Source organism: Hyperoodon ampullatus (assembly GCF_949752795.1).
Source record: "Hyperoodon ampullatus genome assembly, chromosome: 15".
In the NCBI taxonomy this organism is placed as follows: Eukaryota; Metazoa; Chordata; class Mammalia; order Artiodactyla; family Ziphiidae; genus Hyperoodon; species Hyperoodon ampullatus.
In genome coordinates, this window is record NC_136928.1 from 59,314,697 (window position 1) to 59,328,199 (window position 13,503).

The following is a 13,503-nucleotide window of genomic DNA, read 5'->3' on the forward strand; positions in this document are numbered from 1 at the left end:
TGGGACAACATTAAATGCTCCACCATCAAAATTATAGGGGTCCCAGAAGAAGAAGAGAAAACTGAGAAAATATTTGAAGACATTATAGTTGAAAACTTCCCTAATATGTGTAAGGAAATAGTTAATCAAGTCCAGGAAGCGCAGAGAGTCCTATACAGGATAAATCCAAGGAGAAACACATTAATCAAACTATTAAAAATTAAATACAAAGAAAAAATATTAAAAGCAGCAAAGGAAAAGCAACAATTAACGTACAAGGGAATCCCCATAAGGTTAACAGCTGATCTTTCAGCAGAAACTCTGCAAGCCAGAAGGGAGCTGCAGGACATATTTAAAGTGATGAAAGGGAAAAACCTACAACCAAGGTTACACTACCCATCAAGAATTTCATTCAGATTCAACAGAGAAATTAAAACCTTTACAGACAAGCAAAAGTTAAGAGAATTCAGCACCATCAAACCAGCTTTACAACAAATGCTAAAGGAACTTCTCTAGGCAGGAAACACAAGAGAAGGAAAAGACTTACAATAACAAACCCAAAACAATTAAGAAAATGGTAATAGGAACATACATATTGATAACTACCTTAAATGTAAATGGAGTAAATGCTCCAACCAAAAGACAAAGACTGGCTGAATGGATACAAAAACAAGACCCATATACATGCTATCTACAAGAGACCCACTTCAGACCTAGGGACACATACAGACTGAAAGTGAGGGGATGGAAAAAGATATTCCATGCAAATGGAAATCAAAAGAAAGCTGGAGTAGCAATTCTCGTATCAGACAAAATAGACTTTAAAATAAAGACTATTACAAGAGACAAAGAGAGACACTATATAACAATCAAGGGATCAATCGAAGAAGATATAACAATTATAAATATTTATGCACCCAACATAGGAGCACCTCAATATATAAGGCAAATGCTAACAACCATAAAAAGGGAAATCAACAGTGACACAGTAATAGTAGGGGACTTAAACACCCCACTTTCACCAATGGACACATCATCCAAAATGAAAATAAATAAGGAAACACAAGCTTTAAAGGATACATTAAACAAGATGGACTTAATTGATATTTATAGGACATTCCATCCAAAAACAACAGAATACACTTTCTTCTCGAGTGCTCATGGAACATTCTCCAGGACAGATCATATCTTGGGTAACAAATCAAGCCTTGGTAAATTTAAGAAAACTGAAATCATATCAAGCATCTTTTCTGACCACAACACTATGAGACTAGATATCAATTACAGGAAGAAAAACTGTAAAAAATAAAAACACATGGAGGCTAAACAATACGCTACTAAATAACCAAGAGATCAATGAAGAAATCAAAGAGGAAATCAAAAAATACCTAGAAACAAATGACAATGAAAACACGACAACCCAAAGCCTATGGCATGCAGCAAAAGCAGTTCTAAGAAGGAAGTTTGTAGAAATAAAATCCTATCTCAAGAAACAAGAAAACTCTCAAATAAACAACCTAATCTTACACCTAAAGCAATTAGAGAAGGAAGAACAAAAAACCCCAAAGTTCGTAGAAGGAAAGAAATCATAAAGATCAGATCAGAAATAAATGAAAAATAAATGAAGGAAATGATAGTAAAGATCAGTAAAACTAAAAGATGGTTCTTTGAGAAGATAAAACAAAATTGGTAAACCATTAGCCGGAAACATCAAGATAAAAAGGGACAAGACTCAAATCAATAGAAATAGAAATGAAAAGGGAGAAGTAACAACTGACACTGCAGAAATACAAAGGATCATGAGAGATTACTACAAGCAACTCTATGCCAATAAAATGGACAACCGGAAGAAACAGACAAATTGTTAGAAAAGCACAATCTTCTGAGACTGGACCAGGAAGAAATAGAAAATATAAACTGACCAATCACAAGCATTGAAATTGAAACTGTGATTAAAAATCTGTCAACAAACAAAAGCCCAGGACCAGATGGCTTCATAGGAGAATTCTATCAAACATTTAGAGAAAAGCTAACACCCATCCTTCTCAAACTCTTCCAAAATATAGCAGAGGGAGGAACACTCCCGAACTCATTCAATGAGGCCACCACCACCGTGATACCAAAACCAGACAAAGATGCCACAAAAAAAGAAAACTATAGGCCCATATCACTGATGAACATAGATGCAAAACTCCTCAACAAAATACTAGCAAACAGAATCCAACAGCACATTAAAAGGATCATACACCATGATCAAGTGGGGTTTATTCCAGGAATGCAAGGATTCTTCAATATACGCAAATCAATGTGACACACCACATTAACAAATTGAAGGAGAAAAACCATATGATCATCTCAATAGGTGCAGAAAAAGCTTTTGACAAAATTCAACACCCATTTATGATAAAACCCCCCAGAAAGTAGGCATAGAGGGAACTTACCTCAACATAATAAAGGCCATATATGACAAACCCACAGCCAACATCATTCTCAATGGTGAAAAACTGAAACCATTTCCACTACAATCAGGAACAAGACAAGGTTGCCCACTCTCACCACTATTATTCAACATAGATTTAGAAGTTTTAGCCACAGCAATCACAGCAACCATACATACAGAATCCTAAAGATGCTACCAGAAAACTACTAGAGCTAATCAATGAATTTGGTAAAGTAGCAGGATACAAACTTAATGCACAGAAATCTCTTGCATTCCTATACACTAATGATGAAAAATCTGAAAGAGAAATTAAGGAAACACTCCCATTTACCACTGCAACAAAAAGAATAAAATACCTAGGAATAAACCTACCTAAGGAGACAAAAGACCTGTATGCAGAAAACTATAAGACCCTGATGAAAGAAATTAAAGATGATACAAACAGATGGAGAGATATACCATGTCTTGGATTGGAAGAATCAGCATTGTGAAAATGACTAAAGTATCCAAAGCAATCTACAGATTCAGTGCAATTCTTATCAAACTAGCAATAGTATTTTTCACAGAACTAGAACAAAAAATTGCACAATTTGTATGGAAATACAAAAGACCCCGCCCAAAGCAATCTTGAGAAAGAAAAATGGAGCTGGAGGAATCAGGCTCCCGGATTTCAGACTATATTACAAAGCTACAGTAATCAAAACAGTATGGTAGTGGAACAAAAACAGAAAAATAGATCAATGGAACAGGATAGAAAGCCCAGAGATAAAGCCACGTACATAGGGTCCCCTTATCTTTGATAAAGGAGGCAAGAATATTCAATGGGGAAAAGACAGCCTCTTCAATAAGTGGTGCTGGGAAAACTGGACAGGTACATGTAAAAGAATGAAATTAGAACACTTCCTAACACCATAGACAAAAATAAACTCAAAATGGATTAAAGACCTAAATGTAAGGCCAGACACTATCAAACTCTTAGAGGAAAACATAGGCAGAACACTCTATGACATAAATCACAGCAAGATCCTTTTTGACCCACCTCCTAGAGAAAGGGGAATAAAAACAAGAATAAACAATTGGGACCTAATGAAACTTAAAGCTTTTGCACTGCAAAGGAAACCATAAACAAGACCAAAAGACAACCCTCAGAATGGGAGAAAATATATGCAAACGAAGCAACTGGCAAAGGATTAATCTCCAAAATATAGAAGCAGCTCATGCAGTTCCATATCAAAAAAACAAACAACCCAATCCAAAAATGGGCAGAAGACCTAAATAGACATTTCTCCAAAGAAGATATACAGATTGCCAACAAACACATGAAAGGATGCTCAACACCACTCATCATTAGAGAAATGCAAGTCAAAACTACAATGAGGTATCACCTCACACCAATCAGAATGGCCATCATCAAAAAATCTACAAACAATAAATGCTCGAGAGGGTATGGAGAAAAGGGAACCCTCTTGCACTCTTGGTGGGAATGTAAATTGATACAGCCACTATGGAGAACACTATGGAGGTTCCTTAAAAAACTAAAAATAGAACTGCCATATGACCCAGCAATCCCACTACTGGGCATATACCTTGAGGAAACCATAATTCAAAAAGAGTCATGTACCACAATGTTCAATGCAGCACTATTTACAATAGCCAGGACATGGAAGCAACCTAAGTGTCCGTCAACAGATGAAGATGTGGCATGTATATACAATGGAGTATTAGCCATAAAAAGAAACAAAATTGAGTTTTTGTAATGACGTGGATGAACCTAGAGTCTGTCACACAGAGTGAAGTAAGTCAGAAAGAGAAAAACAAATACTGTATGCTAACACATATATATGGAATCTAAAAAAAAAAAATGGTTCTGAAGAACCTAGGGGCAGGACAGGAATAAAGACGCAGATGTAGAGAATGGACTCAAGGACACAGGGAGGGGGAAAGGTAGCCGGGACGAAGTGAGAGAGTGGCATGGACATATATACACTACTAAATGTAAAAGAGATAGCTAGTGGGAAGCAGCCGCACAGCACATGGAGATCAGCTCGGTGCTTTGTGTCCACCCAGAGGGGTGGGATAGGGAGGGTGGGAGGGAGACGCAAGAAAGAGGAGAAATGGGGATAAATGTATATGTATAGCTGATTCACTTTGTTATACAGCAGAAACTAACACACCATTGTCAAGCAATTATACTCCAATAAAGATGTGAAAAAAAAATGGGCTCCTTACTGACAGATATCATTATGGTAAACAAGGTATTTGGAAAGGCCAACAATAATGGTGCTGGCAGAAGCACTGGAGGAAGAAAAAGCAATCCCATACCTGGAATAAATGCTTACTCCACAGAGCGCAAATCCCTCTCCACTCCATGATGGAAGGGCTCCATGTAACCCATCCGCCACCAAGTGGCAGGCTGGTCTCCTTCGGTGTATGGGGTACTTGCTCTGGGAGCTCAGTGTTGGTCTTTGCTGTTGGAAGGCTGGGTGCTCAGCAGCCAGATCAACCTTGACAAGAACTCCATGTTGATGAAGTCACACATATCATCCATGCCTACTGCCGAAGGCTCTTCATTTGTGTTGAACAAGCAAGCACTGGGCTAGCTGGGGAAAAGGCCGACTGACATCTACAGAAGTTTTCTTGCACACCTGCTTCTCAAAAGTCTCCTCAGCAGGGGGTACCTTTGATGAATATTCACAAGGGGTCCCATTACACTCATACTCTTTGTCCATTCCAAGTGATCACCCGCATCCTTTTCCCCAGACCTCCTTATCATCAACCCTCTGATCTTGCTCTTTCCAAATCTCTGAATATCCAGGTAAATTGCTAGCTACTGGTACTGTCCAGGCCACTAGCTTTTTCTCCTTCCAAGTGGCAACTAAATATAGTTCCACCTGCTCAAAGTTCCACCCACTGGGAAGATTTTCCTTTTTCCCAGTATCTTTTAGGGCTACCTCCCTGAAGAGCTGTCGGAATATATCAGTCTACTTCCAATTAATGCCAGTGTATTGTGCTTCAACTGAATTTTTCTTTCTAAGTCACCTGTTCACAAGGAATTCCCCATGAGATCAGGGATGTGGGTTGATAGAGTGGGAGTGAGTGCCATGGGGGTCTCACATATCTGCTCATGTAATACACCTGTGGGCTGCCATCTATTTCAGTACTAGAAACTCCAGGACCAGTTTACCACCACTAAAGATCTCTGGTGAGCAAACCTTTCTGACTACTGCTCTGACCCTGCTGCCCTTTGTTTTGGAGGGGCGGGTGGAGTTAAGTGTTGCCACATGGACGTTGCCACTCTGGGAGCCATAATCCCCATTGAAATCAGGTAGTTTTTCAATGGCAACATCTCCCATCGACATTCCCCAGGCACAGTGGGCAGCCAATACAGAGCTTTTCAAAGATGAAACTATATTTCTGAATGCCTGGTGAAGGAGGATCCTTTGGATATTCTTGGGGGGCATGGTTAGAAAGTGAAGGAATAGGTTGCATATGATTAATCTACTCTAATATTCCTGACTCCTTAAGTATTTTTGATTTCTTCATCTGTATTACTTGGCATCACAATTTCATTTAATGTGGGCCACCACTGAGCCCAGCTTATAGTAAGCCAACTAAACAAACTCTTAGAACCATTCCCAGCTGCTGGAGCCAGCACACTGAGTGCATAATCTAAACTATGTTCCGTTTTTCATGTCACCTTTAGAAGCATATCCATGCACTTTTCTTGGGTTTCTGCTGATAAAAATTAGCGAAATCTTGTAATTCTTTCATTATGTAAACTATATCCTCTGGATCAGATCTTGTCTGTATCCTCTTGCGGCATTCTAGCATCTGATTCTAGTTCTAGGAGTGAGGACAAGAGGGAGGAATGGGGTGTTTGGAAATTTCAGCACATCCTTGCAGGGTGACTAATTCAGGCTCTTCAAGCTTGGCTGTACCAGACTTACCCAACAAGGATGGAAGGACTGTGGTGACTCAGCAGAATTTGGGAGGGCAATGGACTCATTCAAATCCACCCAAATTCCCAGGTCCTCATTCTTTCCCAGTCAATAGCCTCAATGTTCCTAGAAGAGACCTGGTGAGGCTGCAAATTAAAGTTATATAGAAATTCGGCTACCTGCAGCACTGGACTCTGTAGCTAATTTCTGCTCCATCAGCCCTGAGACTACATGAAGTAAGAGGTTCTTCTGAGGCAGTCATAAAAGCTTGTGTCCTCTGACCATGCTTGAGCTTGTCAGAGCTTTCTTTCTTTAAGCTCTTTTGGACAGTTCAGGGGCTTCAAAAAGTCAGAAAACATGTCATTGCTACTGCCATTGCCTCTGAAACAACCACCCCACACCCACGAAGCTGGAAAATGGACTCCTGCAAATGGCCACTACAGTTGGAGATTTCTTGTCATCTCAAAGGGCCACAGAAAGATGTCTCTGCCTCCTATCTGCCTTCTAAACCTCCCACCGGTGCTTCATATTTGGGGAACTTCAATCAAGGAAAATATAGTGTTTAGCCATTGATAACCTGCAATACGGGGGTGGGGGGTGTGTGTGCAGAAGACGTGGGAAAGGATGCCTGGAGCCAATGGTCAATACGTAATGTGTACATGAAGTCCATCTTGGAACTGCCTCTCTCCCTCACCCTCACTAGGATGTTGAGGTACAGGATCCTGGTTCTAATTCTAGCTCCCCTGCTCACCAGCTGTTACTTCTCTGTGCCTCAGGCCTCAGTTTTCTCATCTGTTAAATGGTACCTACCTTGAAGTATTGTTGTGAGGTTAAGTCTTCAGCACTCCTCAGTCACTGTGTCAAGGTGCCAGTATTACTCTGGGAGTGTGTCATAGTCCCTTAGGTGAGTAGGATTTCTTATAAATCTGGGCCTACTGGTAAGGACTTTGGTGGTAAACTCCAGGAGGTCCCGAAGGCAGCAGGTAGCTCTCCTAACTGCTGGATTGGCTGGTACTTGATACAGCAGCTGGCAAGTACCTGTTGAATGAATGGATGGATGGGTGGAAACAGATAGAAAGGGAAATTATGCCCCCAGGCCTCTTCATCCCCAGCCTGGTTAACGTGAGGAGAAGGAGGAGGGCAAAGGAATGGTGGTTGTGGGAAAAGGAATCCTGGCTTTGCACTGGGAGAGTTAATTTACTCAGTTTTCTTCCATTAATGAAATGGAGCTGATGATATCCAGCCCCCCAACCCCATCCCAAATATTTGTTTTGAAGAGGAAACTGAAGCGTTGATCACAGAGCGCCTGCCACGTCGCGGGCCTCGGAGACCTCGATGTCCTGCCCCTCCTGGAGTACCCTGCCCGCAAGGGGGCCGAGAACAGCCCCAGAAGCCGGGGTGGGGCTGCAGGGTCTTGGACGTGCCCGGTCCGCCCCGCGGTACCCCCCACGCGGACTCGGGGTGGAGGGGCCAGTTTCCCGCTATCGCTGAGCCTGTGCGGACGTGTGCGGACCCGTGCGGACGTGTGCGGACCCATACGGACCCGTGAGGGAGGGCGGGAGGAAGGCGGAGAGGAAGGAAGGCGGAGTCCGCGGGGAAAACGAAACCGAGAGCGACCTACCCAGAGCCCGCCAAGATTCTGCGGACAGCAGCGGCGCGTGTGAGCGGCGAGGGGCAGCCGGCAGCCACCGAGGCGCGAGCAGCCCGAGTCCCCAGTCCGGGACTGGACTCTGGTAAGATGCCCCTGACCCCTGGGCCGCCGCCTCGAAAACGCTGTCCGAGGCCCTCAGCAGAGGTGCGGAGCCCTTGCTGGATCCGGGGAAAGGAGCGTGCAGCGCGCTGGGCGCGGTGGGCGCTGAAAGTCATTTTCTTCCCTCAAACAATTCTTAACCGAGCAAGTGACTACTAGCCCTGGTCCGGGACGGGAGCAACTAGTGGAAAACGGAAAAGCCCTATGGCTTGACAGATAGATGGGAAGTACGGAGGCCTGAATTGCCCAAAACATTGGCTAAAAAAATCCCCAGCCAAAAATCTCTTGCCTGGGTTGTTACAACTGTTCCCCAATTGCCCATCTTTAGACCCCGCCCCAACTCTGTCCCCCGCACCCCCCACTTCTTCTCAACACCGTAGACGCCCGAGGCCCTTTAAGGCAGAACAGGACACCCCCCAACCCCTCTCCCCAGTAGCTTCATCAGAATCCTATAAAAGGTCATTGGCCTACAGACAAGGCCATCTGCTCCCTGCGTTCTGACCACACAGGCCTCATGGCTGTTCTTGAGGCAGAGCCAAGCACTGTCGCTGCCTCTGGGCCTTTGCACTGCCTGTTTTTTCCTGGAAAGCTCTCCCCCCAGATACAATGTCACTGTATCAGAGCAGCCTTCCCTGAACAACCTGCATGTAAGAAACCCCACTCTTCCCTTGCTGTCCCCCCTACTCTGCTTTCGTTTTCAACGTAGTACTTATCACCTTGTGACATTTTTTATGGGTTTGTCCATTTTCCTCCACTAGTAAGTTCACAAGAGTAGGGTTTTGTTCTCCAGTCTAACCCAGTATGTAATAGGTATTCATTAAATCTTTGTTTTTGATTCATAAATTCTCTTTTGAATTCCAGAATATGAGACTTCCTATTGCCTGTGATTTTTTTTTTTACATCTTTATTGGAGTATAATTGCTTTACAATGGTGTGTTAGTTTCTGCTTTATAACAAAGTGAATCAGTTATACATACACATATGTTCCCATATCTCTTCCCTCTTGTGTCTCCCTCCCTCCCACCCCTCCAGGCGGTCACAAAGCACCGAGCTGATCTCCCTGTGCTATGCGGCTGCTTCCCACTAGCTATCTACCTTACATTTGGTAGTGTATATATGTCCATGCCTCTCTCGCTTTGTCTGTGATTTCTTTAGTACTAAAAATGCCTTGCCAGAAAGCTAAAAGACAGACTCCCTGCTGTCACTTAGGAACTTAGAATCTTGGGCAGTTTATGCTCTTGTTCTTCTGTTTGTTTATTTGAACCTGAAGATCCTTAACGCTGGATCTATAGTTTATTCATTCAGTTCATCAGTTATTAGTTGAATGCACGTTGTTTGCCAAGCTTTGCACAGGCCCTTTGAGGGGGCTAGGTCCACAGGGGCTTACAGTCTGCCCTAAGGGTATCAAGGCACAGCCAAAGTAACTTCTGGGCATGAGAAAGATGGACACATAATATTTATTAGTGATTATGATGGAGATTTCTTTTAGGAAGATGGTAACATAGTATTAAAATAAGATATATTAAAAACAGTTGAAAAGAGACACCTGTTTCTTTTTTTCCAAACTTATAAGTACTTTTTCAAAAATGCCAATTTAACACCTTATTTGTTTACACATGTATTTCACTTAAATTCAAACTGGCTTGTCATTCTGAAGATCAGCAGTTACTTAAAGTTAAAACTGTTGAGGATTTAGGGTATTTCGATAGGACTTCAGGTTAAATAATTGCTAAGGACTCTTCCATAACTACTGTTCTGAGATCTATGACCTCCTTCAGTCGGATGTATGGTCTCATACTCAGTCGGATGTATGGTCTCATACTCGTGACTAAACTAAATGACACTTTGGTTCCTGAATATAATGGTACCGCTACAGATCCTTATCTGAAACCCTTGGGCCAGGTATGTTGTGGTACTCAGAGATTATTGGATTTTAGAAAGGCAAGGCAGTATAAATCCTATCTATTTGTAATGTTCTCTGTAGGGTTTGGGGGCAACACTCTATCATAAAACATACTTCTGCAGTGAAATATATAAATCGACAACAGAGTACGATTAAGACTCTAAATAGCTCATGTTAGTTCAGGTCTAGATGGGGGGCTACACACCCACCAAAAACAAAACAAATGAAAACAAAGTAAACCTCAGTTTTCAGTGCTTTTGGATTTTGGAATTGTAGACCAGAAGCATTGTTTATTGAGGGCCAGTGGCGTGGGAGACCCTGCTGGATGCTTTTTGTCTGATTTACTCCTCACAACAACCTGTGAATCAGGTGTTTTCATTTCTGTTTTCGGGTCATGAATCAAAGGTTCAAAGAGGTGCCTCGCCCAGATCTATGTGGCTTTAAAGCATAGCCCTCTCCACAACACTAAGCTGTGATGTGAAGACAACACCTTTGCTCATATCTAAGCCCTTCCAGCCACCAGCATTGCTCACCCGAACCACTGCGGCAGCCCCAACTTGGTCTCCTGACTTCTACTTATGCTCCACTCATCTTTTCTACACCCACCCCTCATACTCTGTTCTTTACATAACATTAGAGTAATCATTAAAAACATAAATCCAACCACATCACCCCTCTGCTGAGAACCCTCCAATAGCTTCCCACTGCAGTTAGAATAACTTCCACAATCCTGACCTTGGCCTTCAAGGTCTATGTGCTGTGGCACCTGCCTACCTCTCAGACTCATTTCCCACCGTTTCCCTGTGCAGCAATCTCCTTGACCTTTTTGCCTGCCTCCAGGCTTCCTCTGCCTGAGATGCTCTTCCCCCATATCTAAGTACGGTGGACTTTCTCATCACCCAGGCTTGATTTAAATATTGCCTCCTAAGAGGGGTCTTCCCTGACCACTGTATCAAAACCAGCTCCCCCGTTTCTCTGCCCCCACCTATTAACACCCTTCTATCTCATAGCCCTATTTCATTTCATTGTAGCACTTCCAGCCACCTGTTATCCCCTCCTGTTATTTGTTTCTGGACTTGGTCATCTTCTTTCTTTCTTCGGTGGAATGCAGGTAGGGGCTTGATTTGTCTTGTACACATCTGTATACCCAGCATCAGAACAGTGCCTAACACTTACTAAGCATTTACCGAATGAACGAAGAAAGGATGCAAAGAAAAGAGCAGATGAAGAAAAGGGAGACGGTGAGGAGGTTTAAAGTGGAGTACTTAATTTTAGTGAATCATTCTGTCATTTACCTATATACTGTCCAAGTGTTCATCATTTACCACTTGTCACGGGGTGTCAGTTATACAAAGATGAGTAAGACATAGACCTAGCTCCCCAGAGAGCTCACTAACTGGTTTAAAAAGCAGTCACGGGCTTCCCTGGTGGCACAGTGGTTGAGAGTCCTCCTGCCGATGCAGGGGACACGGGTTCGTGCCCCGGTCCGGGAGGATCCCACATGCTGCGGAGTGGCTGGGCCCGTGAGCCATGGCCACTGGGCCTGCGTGTCCGGAGCCTGTGCTCCGCAACGGGAGAGGCCACGGCAGTGAGAGGCCTGCGTACCGCAAAAAAAAAAAAAAAAAAAAAAAGCAGTCACGACTATGATGGGAGCTGGGCAAGGTGGGTGGCAGACCAGTGGAGGGGTACTAGCTGCTCTCTCAGCATCAAAGAAGGATGTATTGATCCTCACAGATGAGTGGGAATTTCCTGGTAGATAGAGGATGCAGCTATTGCGTTCCAAACAGAGAGAAAAGCATGTTACAAGTCATGGAGGTAAGGGAGATCCGCAGATATTTTGGTATTTATTTATTCACTATTAAGCACCTATTATAAGCCTGTCCCCTCTTATAGCTCATGGTCTCTTTTGGAAGACAGTGGGTTAAATTAGCAATTGTAATAAAGGAGACACGGGCTATGATAGAGCATCAAACCAGGACCTCTTCTAGGGTGTCTGGGAAGTAACATTTGAGCTGAGATCTATAGGAAGCAGGAGTTAACCAGGCAAAGCAGCATAACGGGTAGACTCCAGAGCACTTCAGGAGGGAGCGTGTTGGACAGAAGCAGTTGGGAGCCAGAAAGAGTCAGTGGGGAAGGCGTTCTTTTGAGAACTATCTCTGTGTAGGTGGAATTTAAAGCCACAAGCCTCAAGGGGATCATCAGGGGAATGAGTGTAAGTAGAGCAGAGAGATCTGAGACCTGGACCCTGAGGCACTACAATATTTAAAAGAAAGGATGATGAAGAGGAACAAGGAAAGGAGACAGAGAAGGAATAGCGTGTGAGGAAGGAGAGAAACCAGGAGAGGGTGGTGTCTTGGCTGTCCAAGCAAAGGGATAAGGAGGGAGAAAGGAATGAGCAGCCATGTCACATGCTGGTTATGTGTCAAGTAGACAGGGGCTGAGAACTGACTACTGGCTACTAATTTTAGAGATGGAGAAGCCATCGGTAACCTTGACAAGAACAATTTTGGTGGTTTGTGGGGGCTGCATGATTGAATTGATGTTTTAAAAAGATTATGATATGACTCTTTTAAAAATGGAAAATAACAGCTGTTGGTGAGGATGTGGAGAAATTGGAACCCTTGTGCACTGCTGGTAGAAATACAAAATGGTGCAGCCACTGTGGAAAATAATTAGGCAATTCCTCATAAAGTTAAACATAGAATTACCATCTGATTCAGCAATTGCACTTCTAGGTATATACTCAAAAGATTTGAAAGTAGGGATTTGAACAGATATTTGTACAACAACGTTCATATCAGTATTTCACACAATAGCCAAAAGGTTGGAATAACTCAAGTGTTCATCAACAGATGACTGGATAAACAAAATGTGGGATAGTCATACAGTGGAATATTATTCAGCCTTAAAAAGGAAGGAAATTCTGATATGTGCTACAACATGAATGAACCTTGAAGACATTAGCTAAGTGAAATAACCAGACACAGAAGGACAAATATTGTATGATGCCACTTATATGAGGTACCTAGAATAGGCAAATTCATAGGCATAGAAAATAGAATGGTGATTACCAGGGGCTGAGGGGGAAGGGAAATGTTTATTGTTTAATGGGTATAGACTTTCTGTTTGGGGAGCTGTAAAGAGTTTCGGAGATGGATGGCGATGGTGGCCTTACAACATTGTGAAAATGCTTTTTGCCCATGAATTGTGCACTTAAAAATGGTAAACTTCATGTTATGTATATTTTACAACAATGAAAAAAAAGCTTAAAGAAATCATGATGGCTGCAGTGTAGAGAAGGAATTGCAGTGGCTGTGAGGAATTGGTTCTGACGTTCTTGTAGCAGTCCAGGAGTGAGATGGTGATGGCTTGAACCAGGATGGTGGCTATAGACGTCATTGAGAAGTAGAAGGATTTGGAGGACAGGACTTAGGTATAGATCAGAAGGTAGGGAAAGGACATGTCAAGGATGCCTCCCAGGTTCACGGCTTTC